This window comes from Leptodactylus fuscus, chromosome 10 (genome assembly GCF_031893055.1).
Source record: "Leptodactylus fuscus isolate aLepFus1 chromosome 10, aLepFus1.hap2, whole genome shotgun sequence".
Classification (NCBI taxonomy): domain Eukaryota; kingdom Metazoa; phylum Chordata; class Amphibia; order Anura; family Leptodactylidae; genus Leptodactylus; species Leptodactylus fuscus.
The window spans coordinates 28,327,778-28,351,687 of record NC_134274.1 but is presented as its reverse complement, the minus strand read 5'-3'; the positions used below and the strand labels follow the sequence as shown (position 1 = coordinate 28,351,687).

The window sequence follows — 23,910 nt, the reverse complement described above, 5'->3', positions numbered from 1 at the left end:
TGTCCACTGTAACGCCACACACAGAAGCAATCAGTCATAGATTGCTTCTGTCTGACAGAAAGGGCTAAATGGTAAAGATTAGTATGGCTCATCACCGTAAAGGATTCATATACATTTTTACAGGCATTGTGATTTGATGGTCATTGCAATATGGCAGAAAAATTGCAATGTCCCAATAGTATGGATAGTCCTAAATTGTCTTATCGAAAACAATTAAGGCTGACTTTAAAGGAGTTATCCCATAAAAAATGTTGAAAGTATAGGCAATAAATGTATAATTACTGGGACCCCTGTTTACTGAAAAAGAGGTCCGAAGCCAACGACTGTAGTTGTGCAGTGAAGAGGATTTGGAGAGAAGCAATGATCCAATGATCACTGCTACGCCCTGCTGCTTCACGTAATGGCCATGGGGCAGACAGATACAATCAATTCTGAAGCTTTCATGTGTCCACTGTTCTCACAGTCATTGAAGGGAACAGCAGTGCACATACATGGCCATCTATCCATACAAACTCCTCCTCACTGGGGTTGGATGGTTGAAGGAGTTCAGGACTCCTGTGCTAGTAATTGGTATCAGTCCCAAGAGACTGAAGTATATAGTTATCACTAGAGATGATCGAGTAGGTATTCCATCGAATACTACGGTATTCGAAATACTCGTACTCAATCGAGTACCACTCGCTATTCGAATGTAAAAGTTCGATGCTGAACCAGCATTGATTGGCCGAATGCTATACAGTCGGCCAATCATGTAGTGCGGGCATGCGCAGTCGGCTCTGCCCGGGCCCGATGCCTGGCAGAGTGAATGAAGAGCCGGAAGATGCTACGGGGACGCTGCAAGGAGAAGACTGCTCGGAGGATCCAGCCCGACCCTCACTCGTGGACTTGGTAAGTATAATTTGATCGAACGTTGCCTACCCCTGAAACGAGCATTTTCCCCCCATAGAGTATAATAAGGTTCGATATTCGATTCGAGTAGTCGAATATTGAGGGGCTACTCGAAACGAATATCGAACCTCGGACATTTTACTGTTCGCTCATCTCTAGTTATCACATATCTTGTGGATACAGTTGGTGATATTTTTTTCTCAGAATAATCTATTATTTTGTTCCGATCACCAGTACTGAAGCTCTTGGGTCTACCAATTTCACAACATCGATGTTCAATTAGTATCATTGCACTTATTTACAGCCCTGATAAAATAACCGACTAGGTGGAGGATGCAATCCCACTTCTGGTACCAAGAACCCACCCATTGGCCTACTTATCCTAGCCACTTACAGTATGCAAATAGCAATTGAAAATGTGAAATAAATAAAATGTGACAAGTTAGATGTCAATTTAAAGTCTCCTATATCTGTATAGAAGAGATAGCCATGCATCCATGTGGACCTCCATGCTAAAGCCTGGAAATTATGGAGCTAGCTGTAAGGTGGAGTGGATGCACACCATCACCTGGCCACATTAACTTTACCACATGTCAATGGGGTATTCACGTGACCAATTTTTTATTTATTTTTTTGTTTGATGGTCATGGACCGTCAAAAAATACGTCTTATTTTTGCCAATTTTCACAGATTCTGAAATGCATGAAGGATTTGTGAAAACGAGTTCACCTCAAGCGCAAAACGGCTGTGAAATAAAGACATTTATCCCTTACCACACTATAGGGGATGTGTCACAACACTTAGGGTCTGATTGCTGGGTCACCCAGTGATCAAGAGGACAGGGACCAAAACTTCCCCTGTACCCTCTCTGTGAATGAAGCATTAGTGTTCTGTATTTGACCCAGGAGTCGAAGAGTGGTCAATAAAAAAAAAGTAAGTTTAAAAATTTGTTGATAATTATTATTGTATTTATATGGCACCAACATATTCCGCAGCACTTCACAAATCACAGGCTACACGATTACTAAAGTCAAACTAAACAATGAAGCAGAATCCAGTATTGATCAGGTAAGAACAACTGAAGCTGAGCGCTGTATTATAAGCCTTGGGACATTTCTCATCATATACTGGAATTAGAGAGAGAAAACATCTAAAAATACATAATTGATGAGTCAAATATCCCTCTAAAGTAGCTTTCAGGTAAACCAGAGATGTTTACAAAATGGACTCCTCTTTAGGATCACTTGGAATAATCCAACAGGACATTATTGCAGAGGACTTTAATTTATTTATATTCCAATAAAATATTCATATTTAATTTTCCATTTATTCTTTTCTTTAGCAGAACTTCTTTCCATTCTTTCTGGAACAAAACTGTTTGGTTTGCATTACCTTTTAAAGGAATACTTGCGGTTGATGGGCTAGATCAGGGGTAGGGAACGTATGGCTCTCCAGCTGTTGCAAAACTACAACTCCCAGCATCCATACTTGCTCTGCTGTTTTTGGAACTCCCATGGAAGTGAATAGAGCATGATGGGAGTTGTAGTTTCACAGCAGCTGGAGAGCCGAAGGTTCCCTATCCCTGGGCTAGATCCTAAGCTCTCAATCCTTATTCCCATGGACTGGTTTGTCATGTGACCTCTCATTTAAAGGAATTGCACAGGACTTCACATTTGGTAATTCAGTGCAGTGGTCATACAGAGTAGTATATTATGTAAGATGTACAAACGGTAACATTATTTGCTACAACTGGACATCCCCTTTAACACTTCTTTTTTTGAAAGGATTCTAACATTTGTTGGGTTCCTCTTCTTTCCAACTCCATATATACTACATATTTTCTAGATGTTGACAGCTGATAGACCTGTCATATTTAGAACCTATGAATATGATTGATCAGAATCCATACTGAGGCTCCAACCTTTAGACTCGTTCAGAGATGGAATAACACATCAGACTCATTCACTCCAAGTAAAATTTTCTGAAAAATGACTCCGTGAAACAATACGAATCATTTAATGGAATACTCTCATCAGAATATGTTCTTATAGTATATAGCCCTCATTGTTAAAAACATATCACTTACTCTAAGGTGGAGTCCAGCTAAACCTGTCACTCATGGAGTTTGAGGTTGTACCATTTATGCTTCACACTGCTTGTTTCAACCTAGCGTTCATGTTTTTGGAAATGGGCTCAAGTTGGCCAGCCACTGCCGGACACTTAACGCCATTCTGAAAACTACCATTCCAGAGATACTTTTCCACAATATCAGCCACTGGGGGGAAGCATGAAGGCTCACATATACATTAGAATATGGGAAGCTTTAGGATATATTGAACCAGTTTAGCTTCAGATGTACCTTGCTTATATTTCCTCATAGCTGGCTGTGTCCAGATACGTCGGTCATGAGAACACCAGCTTTTCAAAACAACACCATTCTGCAATATTCTGAGATTCCAAACGTATATGTGCGGCCAACTAGTGGTTGTGCTGTGCACTGCAGCGGATCTAACAGGACACACTATTGTATAGAATTGGTTTGATGAGAAATTTGAGTTCTCAATCAAAGCCAAGTTCAGATAAGAAGGACACTTACCACATAAGAGCGGTGCAGATTTGTCATCTTATTTGGCATCTCATGCTAATAACATAAATCAACCCTTATATGTAATGATTCTATAAAAATGCAAAATCTGAATTATGGTCGGGAAGGGGGGCTAGTTCAGACTTTGTTTTCAAAGCTTTTTATTTTGCCTTTTTATTCCATGACTTTGCATTCACACATTTTAACCAATATACTGTTTAGCGGTAAATTATAATACCGCAGTCAGACACAAATTAATTTCCACTGCTCAGTCTCATGCCGTTCTTTTGCATTCGCTGGCAACACAAATCTAGACAGAGGGTGTATTTAACCACGTCAAACATAACATCTCCCTCAAGACAGTCCTGTGGCTTTAGAGAGGAGGTGGGGGCGTCTAGAATAATATTAGTACAAACCATTGGGATTTAAAGCGATTTTAGCCCCCCAGGGAAGAATATGTCTTTAGCACAGTTAAACTATCATACAGCACATGCCAGTACATATCCACTGAAAAATAAATGATTCTGAATGATGAAAATCTGAAGTCTGACTCTGGAGACCATGGAACAGATATCTGTCCCACTTAGCACTATATATCTCTTTTCTTATGAAAGTAGCAATGTAAAGCTAATAAAAATAGTCTGGTTTATATGTTGTCTTTAAAGCTTTAGCTTCCAAACCTAAATGCGTCCTATTACTGCAAGAGTCGGGAAAAAGTTCTCAAAGCTTTTAGGAAGAAATCAAGTTAGTTCTTCCATTCATTGCCATATAGTCTCTGAAGTCCAAGTAGTTGCTCCAATTCCTTTTAACTATGTTTGATCAATTCCATCTCCTATATCAGTGATGGCCAACCATGCTAAGACATTTTGGTTGACGCCTCGGCACCTACTTACTATTGTGTTATTGCAATAAGCAGCTGCCGATATTTTTTACTCACCTGTAAGGGCCCTAAATAGGGGGATCATATGCTGGAGGTAAAAAAAAAAGGGGTTGATATACTGAGGGGCAGAAAATGAGGTAAGAAATGGGGTCACCATGTGACGACTTATATACTATGATTGTCCAGAAAACAGGGGTCGTATACCGTGTGATGGGCCAGAAAAAGGGGGTTCCATACTGTGAGATTGGCAAGAAAAAGGGGGTCATATATTGTGTATACATATTTATGTAGATAATGGGGTTTGTGGCTTACAGTTATATTACGTACATGGCAGTAAGGAGTATATTGGGATGTTTTTGATGTATTAGATAAGATGTTACTGCGACAAGGTAGTTATTTTGGCTAGCTGGTTTAAGTAAATATTTGCTCTCAAGTCCAGGAATTTACGAGAGTTTCGTAGATCTTTCCCAATTGATCTATATCAGAAAATGTTGGCATTATTTCTTAAAATTTTGAGAGTGCTGTTGTAGGTAGAAATCCTTGCTATGCATCTGAAAAAAAGCAGTTGTGAAGTTCTCGGCCAAGATGTAGAAGGCTGAGACCATATTTAAATGTCAACATTTTTGTGGGCATGTGTTATCCGTGATAATCTTGGGCAGCCCCACCCTGTTTACTTATGGGTTGTGTGCTGTCTGTGGTTGATCCATAATCCATATCAGTGAAAAACAGATCGACTTTTTTTGTTGTTGTTTTTGTATTTTTTTTTTTGTATAACTCATGTAGATTTCTTTTTAGGTTCTTTTTAGGCAATACTGAGGCATATAAATATACAGTACTAAGGAATGCCTGGAATTAGGGGGCAGCAGGGGCGTAACTGCCACCATAGCAGCAGAGGCAGCTGCCACAGGGCCCGACACGTCAGAGGGCCCGGGCCCCCGACGTGTCAATTTGGGAAAAAAAATATATATTTTTTTCTTCTGAAAGCTCGCCCCCCCCCCTCCAGTGAGTGGAGGGGTGGGTCCGGTCTTACCGGCAGTCCTGTGAGTAACCTATTTTGTTAGCCTTTGCGAGGTGCTCGCTTTTCACTCCGCGCAGGCCTGAACAGGACCTTACGCAATGTCTCCTCCCTCAGCGTGCGTCCTGACACTGGGGGGCAGAGACTTATTTTGCAAGAAGAAGCGAGGGAGTCGATGTTTAGAAGCGAGGAGCACTTGTGAAGGCACAGGTGAGCTCAGCGCTGGTGAAGACATCGCTTTGAAAAGACCCCAGAGTATAATAATTGTTTATGGGTGTCCACAGTGGGGCATAATACTGTGTGCAGGGGCCTCTATGGACATTATACTGTGTGCAGGGGCCACTATGGGGGATAATACTGTGTGCAGGGTCCACTATGGGGTATAATACTGGGTGCAGGGGCCACTATGGGGCATAATAGAGCGCGCAGGAATGCGTAGGAGGGGGTCGGTCGAGGTCAGGGGGGGGCCATGTTAAAAGTTCGCCACAGGGCCCCGCCATTCCACTGGGGGGCAGATACATTTTCCTATAGAATTTTTTCAGCTCAGATAAAAAAATAATAAAATATATTATTATTATAATAATAATAATAATAAATAATATATTTAATATTATAATATAAAATACAATAATAATGATACTTAATATAAATATACATAAATTACCGCCTATCATAGAATAATGTAATTGACGGTTTACCTCATTGTTGTTATTCATTGTTTGGTAACACATTAATAAATGGGATTATTACAGCAGTTTTTAAGTAAAAGTAATTGTCAAAGTGTAAAGTCAAAGTACATAAATAAAGTCCTAACTAATGATAGCTTGTGAAGTCGGAATATTTTCCCAAATGAAATGAATACAACTTTGCTAAATACTTTATTTATCGGCTCTTGAAAACAATGAGGAATATTTATTTTGTCTTTTGTGAATTGCAATTCATTTATCTGCATTTTTGAAGACTAATAAAATGTTCATTGTAATGTAAATGTCATCTCGCAGTCTTGTGGAGCTGCTGCTGCCACTTTGTATTGTGGTGCTTTGGAATAAATGAGAGTGTGAAGGGAAGACGCGCGGCCCAGAATGCTAATGACTTTGTAGGATTGGAGATGTTTCAGGGGTGTAGCTGACCGTCCTGCAAAGCACGATTATCACCTATCATGAATTTCTGTACGTAAACAATTCCAGCGGAATGAATAGAAGCAAAAAATGTCTAAACAAAGAGCAGAGATTATATAGAGAAGTATAGAGCAGACAAGTGGAACCATTGAGGGGTCAGGTATAAACAATGATAGATAAAAAGCAGGTTCCAACTGCAATATGGCTAAATCGGTTGTTGTGTGTAATAACTTTATCTTTGTTTCGTGCTTTCTTATTCATGACCCCTTTAGTCATCTTGCACATTACGGAATATGGTATGGAAAATATGACCTCTAGATTAGCCTGAACCCAGCCAAGACATCCATGATACTAGGAGTCCCTGCCTCCATCCTGCTCTACTGTCCCATACTGTATACACTAAAGAGGTTGTCTTAGACCCATGGCCAATCCATACAGGATACGTCATCCCTGCACTTATCAGCTGATTCGGCTGGTGGAAGCTGTATACAAAGAATACAGCTGGAATTCCTACCAAACTGAACAGGAGCATGCAAAGCCCTTGAAGGGGCTGTCTGACCATAAACAACTCCTATGATATGGGAACCACTTCACTGATCAGCTGACTACTGTACATACATATATATCTTCCCTTCGCTCTTGTCCAGATATTTATGCCACAAGATGATTAGATTTTCAGGACAACATTGTTTTGTGATATTGTGTCACAAAGTGATATGCTATATTTCTTGTCCTGGCTACTCATGGTTTGTTTTGTAACTTACAGCGTTTCAAAAGTTTTTCTAGCATGTTATTTTGATATTGAATTTCATTGGATTCATGAGAAATTAAAGCCCTTAAGCAAATTTGAACGAGTTAAGTGTAGATACCTGTGTATGGCTCTCAAGATCCCCAGGAAACACTTGATTTTGCCAGGGTTTGTTGCCATTGCCTAAAAATTACACATCAGATCAATGACTGTATATAAAAATATATTGCAGGGTTAGACTTATAATTTGGGCATAATCTAATGGGGGGCAAAGACTCAGTTAAATGGGGCTCCTGTAAAAAAAAAAACTATGAGTAAAAAATGAAGTCATCTTGAGACCAGACCCATGGAGCTTCACATCTCCTCAAAGGTTTCCTAAGCCTAGATTCACCCATGAAACTTGGTCTGTATCAGTACCTGAGCAGTATGTAGGGAGAGGGACTCCTAAAATAATCTATGGTACTAGGAGTCACTACCTCCCAGCCAGGCTTAAATTGAGATAAAATTTTAGGGAGAACCCTGGAATAATTAAACAATCCCCTTGACCGACCACTCCACCCTCCCCCCCCACCCGAAGACCCCGACTGACCAACCCCATCACAAACAGTATTATGCCCCATAGTGGTCCCTACACACAATATTATGCCACATAGTGGCCCCTGCACACAGTACTATGCCGTCACCAAGTAGGCCCAAATCCTTCTAAAGCCAGGAGAGGGAAGTAAAAGTGATTTTTTATGTTCCCTCACCTCTCCTTATCCTCGGGGGTTCTATATACCAATTTAAGCACTGCTTCCAGCGCATACTCCCACCCCTATATTGATTATAGTATGAGGCAGTATGTTTCCAGGAGGCAAGGACTGATCTCAGCATAGATAACTATAATGCTAAGTGTCCCTCTCCTTGCACACTGTACAGGTCAGGAAATTTAGTGCTCATATGGACCAAGTTTCACAGATGAAGCTAAGGCTAGGTTCACACGAGTGCTTGCTAGTGTTTCTGTCCCTGAACTCATTTTAAAAAATGCAAGCATTTTTTCTCTCAACATGGAAACCTGGTGGAAATGCGTCGGCACCCTCATTATAGCCTATGGGGTTTGCTAGATTCCGTGGATAACCGCTTCTTAAGTGGGTTCGCTTTTAGTTTTTTGGGTCCCCAAGCGGACCTGAAGAACAGAAAGCCAAATACTAGTGTGAACCTAGAGTCAGTGGTGCCATTTCAGAAACTACTTACAGTATGATCCTCTACTAGGCTATACAGAGCTACACAAGTAGTATATTATCCATTTACATACGTGGCTGTATTGTGGTACTGTAAAGGAAGAGGTCCCCGCGCATTCACAATGCATTCTGCTTATTATATTGTTACTCTGTCATATTGGCTGTCGGTGACTAAAACTATACACAGTATGTTAATGGCCTACATTGAATTCAGAAATTAGTATAACAGATGGGCAGCAGCTAAATGAATTTACTTTCCAATATCCGTATATAAACACGCCTGTCGCACTTATTGCATATTCTCTACAATGTGCTAATGCTTACTTTGCCAGAAAATTCATTTCTGGGTTAAAAAAAAAAAAAAAGATATATTTAAATTCTAATCTAATATTTCAAAGAAATCCTTGGCGTTACTTTATCTGAAAGCAACACATTGAGAGGGGACCAGAGAAATCCACTTTATAGCAGGATGAACCTCTAAGGTAATTTACAGCTTATTCAAGACCTCCTGTCCCTGTAGTATACCATTTCTCTAATTAAACATCCTCGTAAAAAAGTTCATTAAAATGCAGAAATTTTACAAAACTGAATGGTTTTACTCATTTGTGAGAAATAAGAGCAGAGGTAATGAATGTGCACGGTGTTATTTGCTATTGTAACACACAAGGCGGTAGAGTGGAGAGGAATTATATGGTCCCATTGATAATGCCCTAAATAGGTCATCCTATATCAGTTATTGGCATTATAGAATCAAGGCAGACATATATGTACAGGGATCCTGTAGGTTAAAGAGGACTTTTGACCACTTAAGCTAGGTCCACATATGTGTAAGAGTCCCCATAGGAAGACAGAGGACTTTTCTCTCCGTTAGTCTATGGGGTCTGCGGGTAACCATTGTTTTAGCGACCAGGCTTTCCATCATTTGTGTTCCCCGGTGGACCTGAAAGGAGAGTGGAATGTTGGACCCAAACATAAACGGAAGGTGGACCGCTCCCTCTGGACAAAGATGGAGCAGAGGCAGATGAATAAACCGTATCTTTATTGAAGCACAAGGCACAACGCGTTTCAGGTGAGAACAGCCCTCTAGTATATGTCTAAATACATGCACTTTAGAAAGGTCTGTTCTCACCCAAAATGCTTTGTCCTCCACTGGGTCCAGGCAGTAACACATTTGGGGGAATTTATCAGGAGTAACTATCAGGTGTGCAGGGGGGCACAGGAACGTATATAGGAAATATATGGGGGGACAGGAATGTAAAATCTTCTGCTTTGCTACTTAAAGATCAGAAGGCCTGAAATGTACAAGCATGCAGTGCTATACTATAGTCTGGCATAGGATAATGCGTTTATCCATCTGTTAAGTGCTCACTTTCTGCCTCTTTAGAGTTTATCTAATACCCTATAGACCTATATGGGTCAGGTGAATGCCAACACAGCACAACCATGTTTGACGTATAGCAAAAGGTAGATCTGAGCCCCCATCTGCTTCTTCAAGGATCTGTGTAGTAAATGCACCAACAAACTTAAGGACATCTTAAAGATGTTCTATGTTTTAGGGAGTCTATACCTGCTAAACCACTTCTATATTGTTGTAGGGCTGGTTAGTGACATATAGAACATATAATTTTTTTTTAGTGGGAAAGTGTGATATTGTCATTAAGGAAATCAGCTTTTAGTCTGTATGTAAATGTACTGTTCAGTGCTTCTTGGGCAAGGCCATGTCTGCTGGAGCATCTGTGGTCACCACATATTGGGGAAAGTCAATACTGACTGTATGTTAGGAGGAAGCACCAGAAAGGTGAACACCGGCAAAATAATAGTGATCTCAGGCACATTCTGGATGTACCATACCGCTCATTTGCATTTGGTTTAAAAGTTGATTTTTTTTTTTTTTTTTTTTTTTTTGGGGGGGGGGGGGGGTTGGGGTGACAAGACTGCATTTCAACACAAGAATATTCATTATGCGACTAACAGCCCCTACAGCAGCATATAAGTGGTTTAGAAGATGTTTTGGTGGTAGTAGAATCCCTTTAATGGGAAAATTAAAGAGGACCTGTCACCAGACAATGACATACATGATCTGATAGGCCCACCCTGAGCTTTGTGGTGCATTGTTTATCCAAACCCATTCAGCCATTCCAAAGATATAAGTATTTTCATTGTTGATGCAAATTAGTATATACTAACCAACCAAATGGGCAGTAACACTGCATGACATGCAGCACAAGAGACCCCGCCCATACAGAAACTACAATGTTACCACCCACTTGGCTAGTAGAACCTCACTTGCACAAACACTAACAGGGCTTATATATTTGGAATGACTGAACAGATTTGGATAAAGAAAACACCAAAATGCTCAAAGTGATGCCGCCACCATCCATCAGATGTGTCATCAGGTTTGTAAGAGTCAATAACACATCTTCTTTAAGAGTTTAACAGAAAATACAACATAGGTGTAGATTAGAGATGATTCGAATACTAGATTAACCCCGCTCCCATGCATTCCTATAGGAGCGGAGGTATTCAAAACTATTCAAATCTAGTATTTGAATCATCTCTAGTATAGATAGCATATAGGTTAACCGTAATGGAGAACCATTCATTTGTGATCCATTTTCCATCCACAGTATTCAAGACTGGGAGCTCAAACGTCCAATCTAGATAGGAGGGGTCCCACTGGGACCCTCATGTAAATATTATTTATGCCTGGAAGACATAAGGTTACTTGATGACTTCACAGGAAATATATTAGCAATGCAGATTACAGGAACAATTTCTTCCAGGCTTGGCATAAATCAGACAGATATTTATATATGAGCTTCTACTTAGAAAACTTAGATACTACATGTTACCAAAAATCCAACGGGAGTCAATGGGAGGCAGAAAAACAGTGTCGTGGTTTTTGCAGAAACCGCTTTTTCAAAGGTCCATAAACTGTGCTAGAGGGAAAAAGAACAATAACTAAAAATGCCTAAAAAAAAACGCTACAAAAAACCACCTCATGTAAAAACTGCTTCAAAAAACCATTTCCTAATTCCTGCAGTGAATTTTTTTCCTCTCCAAAATCTTCAACAAAAAAACTCTGTGTGAACTCAGCCTAAACCCTCTGGATTTTTTTTTTTGCAACTAGGAGTTGCAATGCAACTCCATTCACATACATTGTTGAAGGAGTATCATGACCAGAGTCCTTGTGCAGGTCTCATCACATATAGATGTAGTGAACTCAGCCCTAATTGTAACCATGTGACCTGTAATGATCACAGTGACATCACCTGAGCTGTCCGAGGACCTGATGAAATAGCCAATACTGGAGACAGAGGCAATGGCAGGAAACAACCGTTTCGAATAGCATGCTCCCATAGAAAGGAATGGATGTATCGGCTGGCCGCCGGCAAAGTCTGCGTGCTGGCCGCTTCCATTCATTTCTATGGGAGCGTGCTATTCAAAACGGCTGTTTCGAATAGGGTCATCTCTAATATATCCTATTAATATTATAAATGTGAAAGTTTGTGGGTTTGTGAGTTCGGATGTTTGGATGTTTGTTCCTCAATCACGCAAAAACCGCTCCACCGATTTGGCTGAAATTTTCCACAAACATAGTCACTACACCCAATTGCGCAATAGGCTACTTTTCGTCACAATAGCGCACATACGTTTGTGCCAGGACCCCCACAAAACCCAAACTCACACCACCATCTCTGCAATCTCACACACTTTGGACCATAGCAAGCCACAAAATTCATATTACCCTCTACAGCCTCGCCCCTAACCCCACACAATCACATATACATATATTTTACCACTTTGCCCCTCCCCTTAACGATACTCCAGGAGGTTCTCTTTAACGCTCCGGAGCAGCCATGTTTGCCGACCCCCACCGCTCTGACAATCCGCGGCACCGCCCACCCATGTCAATACCCCTAGGCGGTCTAATAAATGCAAAAAAAAAAAAGTTTAAAAAAAAAGTAAAAAAAAATATAAAAACAAATAAAAAGGATTAAAAATTCAAATCACCCCCCTTTCCCTAGAACACATATAAAAGTAGTTAAAAACTGTGAAACACATACATGTTAGGTATCCCCACGTCCGAAATCGCCCGCTCTACAAAGCTATACAAATATTTTTCCTGTTCGGTAAATGCCGTAGCGGGAAAAATGGTCAAAAGTGCCAAACCACCATTTTTTCACTGTTTTGATTCTGATAAAAAATTTGAATAAAAAGTGATCAAAGCAATAACATTTCCCGAACATGGTAGAACTACAAAGTACACCCGACCCCGCAAAAAAAAAAAACGCCCTATACATCCCTGTACACACACGTATACAAAAGTTACGGCTGTCGGAATATGGCGACTTTTCAAAAAAAAAATTTTTTAACAGTTTTGGATTTTTTAACGGGTCTAAATGTAAATAAAACCATATAAATTTGGTATCCCCGGAATCGTAACGAAACACAGAATACAGGGGACATGTCATTTTGGTTGCACAGTGAACGCCGTAAAACCAAAGCCCGTAAGAAAGTCGCAGAAATGCATTTTTTCTTCAAATCCACCCCATTCTGAATTTTTTCCCTGCTTCCCAGTACATTATACAGAATAAACAATGGTGGCATCAGGAAGAAAAATTTGTCTCAGGAAAAATTAAGACCTCATATGACTCTGGGAGCGGAGAAATAAAAAAGTTATGGGGTTTAGAAGGAGGGGAGTCAAAAACGAAAATCAAAAAATGCCATCAGCGGAGAAGGGTTAACTTCAAATACTTCTGTCCCAAAGTCACTATGTAAAGTTTCTCACAACACCGTATATATAGCAGCTCAAATACAAAGTAACTGCAACACAAAAATCTCACGTATTCTCTGAATTACAGAAACAACAAGATACAAAGTTACATTTCATATCCCATACCTTATACACAGTACAAAAACCTTACCCGCCCCTGTATATACCCACTGCTACAATCACCGCAGACGAAGTCGCGGGTACCAGCTAGTATATATATATATATATATATATATATATATATATATATATATATATATATATATATATATTCATATTGTTTAGATTAGTCAGCATATTGTTATTAGCACTGGTCTGACTATTATCAGGGGTCACATACTTAACATGGATACATTTCCTATATCTGCTCTGTGTTCTCGCTTCTGCGTTTTTAATGAGTGTTAATAATTGATGGCGTCTAAAGCTGGTAACCGCTCTGAGATTTCATCTCGCCCCTTTGTTGTCACAGGCACTTCTCTGCTATTTGTCAGCTCACTCTTCGCGCTGCATACATTATTCTGCATTACTGGAGCATATTAGTACAGTAACATTTATAGAAGCCTCCCAAGGGAGTATTCCCGCTTTTCACTATCTGAAGACGTTTTTAACAAGGCTCCAGTGACCATCCTAAACTTCCCAGAGTGTATAGACACTTAGCCACTGCTGAAACACTGGTGCACATGTCCATAGGTTGCAATACCAGCAACAACCCATAGACACGGGTGGTGCTGCTGAGAAAAAAAAAAATCCAAAATCAGATTATTTGTCTTTATCGTGCACCTTCTATAATACAATTATGTGGTGTTTGGAGACCTAGAAATGACTCTTTCATATTGAATGAGATGATAATGGATAATGCTAACACTGTCATTGACCAGAACAGGTCATAGCCAAATGGAGAAGGATGGCACTTATCTAATGGGAATGTGTACAGGATGGAGAAGCGCCTGCAGTCATATATGCTATTAACTAGCAGACTCCACATACAAGAGCAATGTTGGGACAGAGGGAATTATCTGTATCTATCCGGCTGTGGATTTATCACTGAATATGTAATAGTCATCTATGTTTTGGCACAGTATATACAGTACAGTATATGGATGTATTACATTAGCAGACATGTACTAAAGTGGATGTGCAAAATTAGTTGTGAGATTTAGAAGCATGAACACAGTGCCACACCTATCTATAGGTGGTGTCTGGTATTGCAGTTCATTGAATCCAATGGGGCTGAGCTGTAATACCATGTACCAGCTATGGACAGGTGTATTTGGGAGATCATATGTTTCTGATTGTGAGCATATATGTGTCTGCACACTTTGTGTACGCTTCTCAGGCTAAATAGTGAATGACTGCATTTGCAAACTACTAAGGCTACCTGCTCACCGTTGAATGTCTTTGTTCATGTGCTATCTGTTTCTTAATGGAGAGGACTCAGATCCATTCATTTTTATGGCTTCATACATCTGAAGGTGATGTTCATGGATCTCTGTGAAGGCCTTGAAGTTGGGCAACAGAAAATCAGGATATGGCCTGGACCTGGACCTAGATTCAACCTCAACCTTTGCACCCCCTCAAGTTCCCCTGATTCTATACAGTTCACGTCCCAGTGGTTGGACCCACAGCTACGTTTTCGTAGTCGCCTCAAAATGCTGAACAAAAAGATGGCTCCCATTGAAATCAATGGGAACCGGTCAGTTCTCTTTTCCAGGAGCCGGTTTGTTCCATTCATTTGGGCCTAATCCGGAACGGAGTGCACGACTGGATACCGGTGCACTGCCTCTTCCTCAGGTTCCGGTCCAAATATCCCTGTGTGAACTTACCCTAACAGTGAAGGAGTGAATTGAGTTTATGTGACTGTCGATAAAGGCCTGCGGTGAAATGGGCAGGGGAAATTTGCTCCAGGTCTAGTGGATTTGCCTAGTTGACAAATCTAACCTGTATATCTGTCCCTGCCCTAAGACACCTGAAGACATCTAATCCATTGTATGGCACATCCTCTAGGACAATGTTGATGCTTGTAGGACAGAATTGCTATGTTGACATCAGAGCTATGATTTTAACATTTTAGGGTTGTTTATAACTTACACACAACAGATACTGTCAAGATCAACACGACGACCGAACAAGCAGAGACAGGACAGGGTGGAGTACAGATGGTGGTATGTTTCTTAATAATGTGGGTTATCTTGGCACGACACCAATGATGATGAAAAACCTGGGTGAAATGAACCATAGCAAAGAAAATCGAATGATCACCTCAGCTATGTGACCGGGGGCAAATACTTATCTGAGAATTCCATAAAGATGAGAACAATATAGAACTGAGTATTCTCACATCCTGAACAGAAAGGAGTGCATGTCCTTAATGGCTGTCATATATTCCCTTATTATATGCATTGAGATTCATAAGGTAGATGGGCAGAACCAGTTTGTAGTCTGTGATGTGACTTTGTTAGGACAAGTCTCCTTGACTTTTGCTATCTGAAGTTTTCTTGAATGCTTTACCACCCCACCTCAATAAAGTCAGATTTACGAGAGGATCATCTTGTAGTAATCTCTCCGAATACTCCAGCGTCCTGATGTTTAGATTGAGTTGTCTGTTGCTCCAGGTTTCCACTTGTGCGTTGCGCTTGATCCCTTTATAATATCCCATTCTCTCTGAACATTCTTTGACTTACGGCATCTATTGATTGATCTGTTGTTATAAGGATATCTCACGGTGAATATGGGAAAGAAAGCTGAAATGATGCCGAGAAGATTTACTTAGCGTGCGGCAGGGAGAACAGGAAGGACACTTGTCTCTATCTAAACAATAGGGATGGAAAATTCAATAAGGTAGTTCTGCTAAAGAAAACATAATCTTAAAACCAGTTGTATTTATGTGTCATGGTCTTGGAGTCCCAACACAAATCACTTCCTCATGTTAGGGCAATACTAGTGGAGTTCCTAAACCAAAATGGGCACAAAGGTCTGGGAAGGCATCCCAACCCATTCACAGCTGCTCGGAGGATTCCATTCCCAATGCAAATTGTATGGTTTTTTTGCATGAGCTTCCTTGGATAGTCCCTGTAGAATATCTGATGATTCTGGAGTAAATGAGAATTCCAGACCAGTTGGAGTATTCCAGATTAGTTGGAAGTCTGAAACATTGTGGGGATTTTAGTAGAAATTTTTGCAGAAAAAATGGCAATACTGCAGGTTCACCCACAGTTTTCAAAGTGAAGACCAGCTGCCCAGGAATCTCAGCAAAAATCATCTGATTTTTCAGCAGTGTTTTTGCCCTCCGTGGGAATGCTGTGAAATGTCCATGGGGATATCCACCAATTGACCCAACATGTGACCTTACCCTTAACATAGCAAAGAGTACTTATCAGGATACTTTTTAATGTTGGCATAGTTCACCAGACCATTTATTCCCATATGACAAGTAGAAACCTAATTGTCACATTCCTTCTTAATATTACATCCCATTCTCAGATTCTTAGCCGTTTCCTGTTTGGGCATGTAGATGAACATCAGACATGCAGGCTCCCTTAATACTAAAATATACAAAATGTTACACTTTACGCCTAATAAACAATCATATTTGGATACATTTATAAAGTGGCGGAGTATAATTGATCAAAACGTGTTGAAAATCATGGAAAAAACAATATATATATATATATATATATATATATATATATACACATACACACACACACACACACACACACACATACTCATACATATATACTAGACTAGATGTGGCACAATGCACCAATTATAGGCAATGTATACAACAGAATTCTGTTGCAATACAATAGTATTATAAAAAGTGTCTGACAGGGTTCAAAAATAGGGAATTGGTGAAAAAAAAGGGATTGCGCACCATTGATCTGCCATAATTCCCCCCAATATGTTATTTTATTCTAGGTTATGTGAGTTTCTATAAGTAACCTCTAAATATCATTAACAAGGTCATGTATTATAGCAGAATTGGATATAATAACGGCTCAGCTATTTATCCACTTGACCTAAAAAAATCAGAGTGTTTATGTCTTGTGGTAAAAGCTCATGAGTGCAAAGTATTATCTAGTTGAAAAGTAAGGAAGGGAGTGTGTCCAGAAATGTGTTGACCAGATTTTCAAGACAACATGATTTCATGATATTATGTCACAAAGGGATATGCTATACAGTATGTGTGTGGTCACCTGGTAGTTGTGGTATGATTTGTGACCTGTCAAGGGTATTGCAGGTCACCATATTGTACAAAGTTTTGTATCGTTTTCTAAATTTGAGTGTATAGAACATAAGTGATTAGTCTATAAAAATCCATATGAGATTCCTTCACTAAACTGCTAAGGCTACGGGCACACTAGCATTGTGTGACCGTTTGGGTTCATTTGAAAAACGTAGAGAGAAAAGTCCTGCTTGTCCAGTGGACTGCAGGTTTCTGTGGATAATAGCTTTTTAAGCAGATTGGGTTTCTGTTTTTTGGGTCCCCTGAAGAACGCAAACCCTAAGGCAACTATGAACCTAGCATTAGAGGGGGCTTAATACTGCACTGTTTTTGTGACCAGTGGGGGTCCCAGCAGTCACACCCCTGTTGATCAGAGTTCATGGTATAATCCATTTACTAATGTTGGCCTAATACAGTAATGGTGAACCTTTTTGAGACCGAGTGCCCAAACTGTAACCCAAAACCCAATAAATTATTGCAGAGTGCCAACACGGCAATTTAACCTTAAAACTCTTTGGATCCACAATTGCGGACCCACAAACTACAGTCGTGTGAATGGGGCTTTACAGAGCTTGTACTAAAAGGTCTGTACACAGTAAAATCTGCCCCACAGTGGCCCCCACACACTACAATCTGCCCTGCAGTGGCCCCCACAGACAGTACAATCTGCCCTGCAGTGGCCCACACACACACTACAATCTGCCCCGCAGTGGCCCCCACACACACTACAATCTGCCCCACAGTGGCCCCCACACACACTACAATCTGCCCCGCAGTGGCCCCCACAGACAGTACAATCTGCCCCGCAGTGGCCCCCACACACACTACAATCTGCCCCGCAGTGGCCCACACACACACTAGAATCTGCCCCGCAGTGGCCCCCACAGACAGTACAATCTGCCCTGCAGTGGCCCCCACACAGTACAATCTGTCTCGCAGTGGCCCCCACCCAAAGGATTATACCTGTATACTCCACAGTAGCATGAAATGGTCCATAGTAGGCCCCTCCCCACACAGCATGAAATGGTCCACAATAGTTCCCCCTTCCCAAACAGCACAAAATGGTCCACAGTAGCCCCTTCCCCACACAGCATGAAATATTCCACAGTAGCCCCCTTCCCACACAGCATGAAGTGGTCCACAGTAGCCCCCTCCCCGCACAGCATGAAATATTCCACAGTAGTTCCCCCTCCCCAAACAGCACGAAATGGTCCACAGTAGCCCCCTCCCCAGACAGTACACATACACAAATATACTTACCTGAAGGGCCGCCGGGCGTCCTCTCTCTCCTATTCACTGCGGGCGCTGATGACTTACGTCATCACGTCAGTGCTGGTGCAGAGGTCACACTCTATATAGTCAATGTACGCCATGTGTACCGCGCGGCCTACACTGACATCTTTCAACTGGATGTGCATCTAGCTGAAAGCAGCGCGGGGAATCCCTGTTACTGAGCGATCTGGGCAACCGCATGCATGCCAGAATAGAGGACTCTGCATGTCCTCTCTGGCACGCCTGCCATAGGTTCGCCATCGCTGGCCTAATAGAAGTTAAGTGGTCATAACTCATAGACCTGTATATATTATCAATTTAGATTTATCAGAATATTTTGTTCTATTGGATTCATTGTGACATGTATCAGTAGACTTTGGTGGGCACTAACTGAAGCTGTATACTCCATCTGTACTTATGGCTGTTTCCTGTTGTGGGCAGAAAGGATCTATAAGATTTGTGTGATCCTTAGTTTTTATTGCCACAATTACCAGCTATATAAAATGCTAAGTATCTTTTCTGCAGTAAAATAAAGATTACAGCCATTTAGACATCCAAGATTCAGAAAATTATACCTGCTCTTCTCGATTCCCCCAGAGGAAATGGCGCCTGACGCATTAGTTAAAGAAATTATGTTGATCTTTATCTTTTATTAGCTTGGTTGTCTATTAAATCGCTATATTGTCTCTATATCTCCAGTTGCAAAGTAAACAAAATGGATTTCTAGTCATATTTGTAGCATCACCTGGCTGTAATTTCTCTCTCCCCCCCCCCCGTAGCGCCCCCTGGTCATGGTCGCCAGCTTCCTCTGTCTGCCCAACAGAGTCCTTAACATAGAGGTTCACTTACTTAACTCACTCACCGTGGCTAAGGATATACAAACATTTGTGTGTTTAGACAATTAGACCATCAGATCACATTTTATTAGTAATCAATGCAGAAATCCAGGTAATTCACTATGTTTTGCAACTAACTTTTTTTATTCTAAGAATATTTATAGAAAATCCCTTTACAGCCATACTAAACTTGAGTCATCACTACTTAGTATACTGGTGACCTCTATTATATTATGTAAAATCAAGCCGCTCATTATTATACAATATGCCAAACAAACAGGAAAGTCACGGTACAGGCAGCACTGAGGATTAGCGAGGAAGATAAATCTAGATTTATAGAAGTTCAGGCGTGATCTGCTCTCTGATACAGGTCACAGCAAGTCTGTGTCACAAGCCAGTATTCTCAGTGCGGTATGTGTACACTGGAGCGGACTATTGGGTAAAGTGATGACTGCTGACTTCATAGGCAACATCTTCATCTCAGCTGAACTGTGGTGGATACCCTGAGCACAGAAGGTAGGTGACCCTTGTTAATATGGCAGTGCCAATTACTCTATGTGGGCTTCTACATTACAACAAGGAATATATATGTGCTGGTCTTAGTAGGGTGTAATGCCATATGTAGCTAAGTACTGCAATACCAAAGTACTAAACATGATATAAAGGAGAGGTCAGCAAGCTTCAACTGCTGCATAATGGCAATTCCCAACATTTCCAAGGTGTTTTTTTTGGATATGAAATAATTACTCTATTTTATAAAATAAGGCATTTAAGAAAGAAAATTTCTAAAGTCTGGAAATGCATTGATAAGAGAAGATTCAATTACAGTCATTTATTGAACTAGACACTATACTGAAAAGCATTTTGTCTTGTGTTACTTTTTATCTGGATTTTATCTGGACATCTGGCAGTTACTTACATAATCTGATTCCTGTAAAGTTATGAAGGATCTGTATCTAAGTCTTTTTTTTATGTAGATTCTGAGCCCCATATAGGGATCACAATGTACATTTTATTTTCCTATCCATGTCTTTGTAGAATGGGAGGAAATCCAAACAAACACGGGGAGAACATAGACTCCTTGCAGATGTTGTTCCTGGCGGGATTCAAACCCAGGACTCCAGCGCTGCAGAGCTAACCACTGAGCCACTGTTTTGCCCCCCTGTATCTAAGTCTTATTGTATAAGTTTTATTTAATAAATGTCTTCCTATAAGCGTAAATTAAAGGGATTTTCCAATATTGATTATTCTATTTAAAGAGGTAGCGTAAGTCAACGGAAATGTTTTACTCAATGCATTGCTTTATCTATCTTGCTTTGTTTGTCAGAGACAACTGAACGTGTCACCGGTGTTTAGAGCTTGTTGCCCAGGTTTCAGACCACCTCTGCTATCTTGCTGCAGTGGCCAGGCTGGTGACATCAGTTTTTGTTTCTCTTCACTGTGACTGATGTATAATGGAGCACTGCAAAGTGCTCTCAGCTGCTGATAAGAGGTAGATCACCACTGATCAGTGCCTTTGTTTTTTCAATGCATACAAATTCAGAGATAAGTGTGGGTTTTAATCTCAGGAGCAATGACCAAAACTGTACATTACACTGGCTTAGCCTGCCTGCTAGGCTCAAACAAGTCCACATGGGAGAAGGTGATTTTTCAATGGTGGGCTTCTGAGCAAGGGAGGGAGTTCCCTTCCCCTGTAGTACTGGTTTACAACACAGTACCCCCATAGAGATGAGCACTGCTTGGCCCTTTGAAGAAGGATGTTATCCGAAACGCGTCAGTCTGACGCATCATTCCTATGACATGTATGTACTACTGCTTTTATAAGAAGACGTGAGCAATAAAGAAGGAGATTTCTACTTTCCACTTCGACTTTGCTGGATTCATCTTTTATTGAGGATTTATTGTATCACTCCGATCCGAGGAAGTCCAAGAAAGAATATTTATAGTGCAGAAAGACATTGCGCAGGCTATAGACCGCAAGTGGGCCGAGTATTTCTTTGAATCTTTTTTCTTTTCTTTTTTCATATGACGTATTTGCAGAGGATACTCCTCATTTATTAGGTGTCCACCTCCTCATAAATCGGGCACATCCACTGCAAGTGCGGGAAAATCTAAAGGCCAGTATTAAAAACTCCCCCAATGTGCCTAGAACAGTGGTCGTTGTACAGCGATGAATAGAGAACTGGAGGAAACACCGAAAACGAATACAAGGGAACGCACCAGGTATTTTATCTAGGCATTTATTGTAAAACAATTTTTATTGTGAACCAGAGGGTCACTATAATTTATAAGCTACTCCACGGTTTTCCTCCTAAACTTACTGTGGCATAGAAAACCGTAAATGACATATTTTACCAAATACCTTGTAGACCAGGCGCTACATTCTAGGGGAAATTCATTGAATTCTGTGCGTTCCTTTTGTCAGGTGTCGAGGTTTTATTTGAGCTAAATGGAGTATTAAATATTTTACTTGACAGCCGGTGTATAAAAGAATTTGTAGCCTAGTACTTCAGTAATACACCATGACTGCTGCATATCAGCCCATAGAGTTCCAGGTCGAGTTATAAATGGCACAAACAAAAGCTTTATCTTTTTAGTCTATCAGGGTTTTACACTTGAAAGTGGTTTCCTTAAAATGGATCTAAAATAACATTGGATCTGATATTTCAGAAAATTCTCTTACAAACCCTTGTAAAGAAAGCGGAGACTCATTGGATAGCGAATCCCACCGGTAACCAATGAGCGTTTCTGTCACTATTGACTATATTGGGGGGGGGGGGTCCTAAACATGAAATAAATATACTCCCTTCCAGTCTACATACGCTGTATGAGCTTGCGGAATTGTTCTATATGGGGCTTATAATGGGACATTATGCTTGTGGGGTCCACTGAGAGGGAATCATATGGTGTAGAGAAACTTAGGAGAGCATTCTTCTCCTGTGAAGCCCCATCTCAATCCTGAATACACCCTTGGAGTACGATATAAGCTGCTGCACACATCTTACGCTGGGTTCACACTAGTGTTTGGGTTTCCGTTCTATGGGTCCACATGGGAACCCGAAAAGTAGAAAATGAATCCACTTAAAAATCAGTTACCCACAGAAACCCATGGACACCGTAGACTACACTATAATTGGGTCTGCCGGGTTTCCTCCTGAAAAATGCGGATTCAGGGATGGAGTTCTCCGAACAGAGTGCAAACGCTGGTGTGAATGGAACCTAATGTTGTAAAAAGGCAGAAATTATTTGCAGATACACAGCCATACAAGAATACTGCAACGCTGAATACAAGTAAAACAAGCCCAACTAACTTGCCTTCATGACATATTTACAGCCATCCGACAATAGAAACCTATCTGTAAGAGGACTGTTGTATTTTTTAAATTGTGGGGTGGCAAGGTTCTACAAGATTTCCAACACCATGGAGGACGCATCATGGTTTTTACCGCAGCGCTTTAGACAGAAAGTTCCCAGAAACCTATACCTATGGGGAAACCGCCGGCATTGCTGTCAGTATAATTCACATGCTGTGATTTCCAAAACCACACTGGTTTTGGAAATCGTGGCATGTCTGCATTGTGGTTTTTACCGCAAAGTAGGCATGGGATTTGCAAGAATTCGCCGTGGCCAAATTGCAGCGTTTCTGTCCCTTGTGGCCCCGGCTTAAAAGCATTTTCAGACAGGCCATAGTTTTGTGTCAGGTGCCATCCATAGGGGGTCTCTGAGCCAGGACCGGTAATGTTACCTAAATAAAAGGGGCTTTAATGATCTCTAAGGTCATTTAGCCCTCATAACCTTACATCAAGAGTTCGCTTACTGCAAATGCATCTCCGTTCTTGCTCTATTGCACCATTGCGCTGTTTATAAGGTAGACTATGACTAATAGGTATATTACAATAAGTGTTTGTGTTATTATTCTACACAAACAGGGTGATCACACAGGAGCCGCCCACTTTTACTGGTTTGCTGCCTCCAGTGTCAGCTTTGCCTGTCCACCCACACCCGACTCCACAGCAATGCCATATTCAGTTTCTATGGTAGCTATACCAGTGTGTTTATATGCACGTTCCATAGTCAACACAAGAGACCTGTTTCTTACTTCAGGAATCCAAGAACAACAGACGGGTGTGACCTGCGGAAGATGACAAATTTATTAATCCAAGCTGACAACACAGCCCTTCCTGCCTTCCATATCGGCAACATAGCGTGGGCTCTAACTTTACACTTCTAGTAGTAGATCTATAGGATAGTAGTGGCCACTATTACCTGCAGCTTGTAAAGAGGTGTAAAAGTCCATCTGAGATATGTCTGCCATCATTGATCATACTTGAAATGGGGATATAG

General features: G+C 40.8%; 1 protein-coding gene across 2 annotated transcripts in view; it reads left to right on the top strand.

Moving 5' to 3' along the window:
• Positions 1-23,910, top strand: part of PHYHIPL (phytanoyl-CoA 2-hydroxylase interacting protein like) — a 74,357-nt gene that overhangs the window by 23,558 nt on the left and 26,889 nt on the right. Inside the window, exon 1 of one of the 2 annotated variants that reach the window (XM_075257559.1) lies at positions 19,862-20,082. The exons of the other annotated variant lie outside the window; for it this stretch is intronic. The gene's annotated coding sequence lies outside the window, so the exon portion shown is untranslated. Of the gene's footprint in view, positions 1-19,861; positions 20,083-23,910 lie in introns of those variants that run through there. 2 annotated transcript variants of the gene reach the window in all.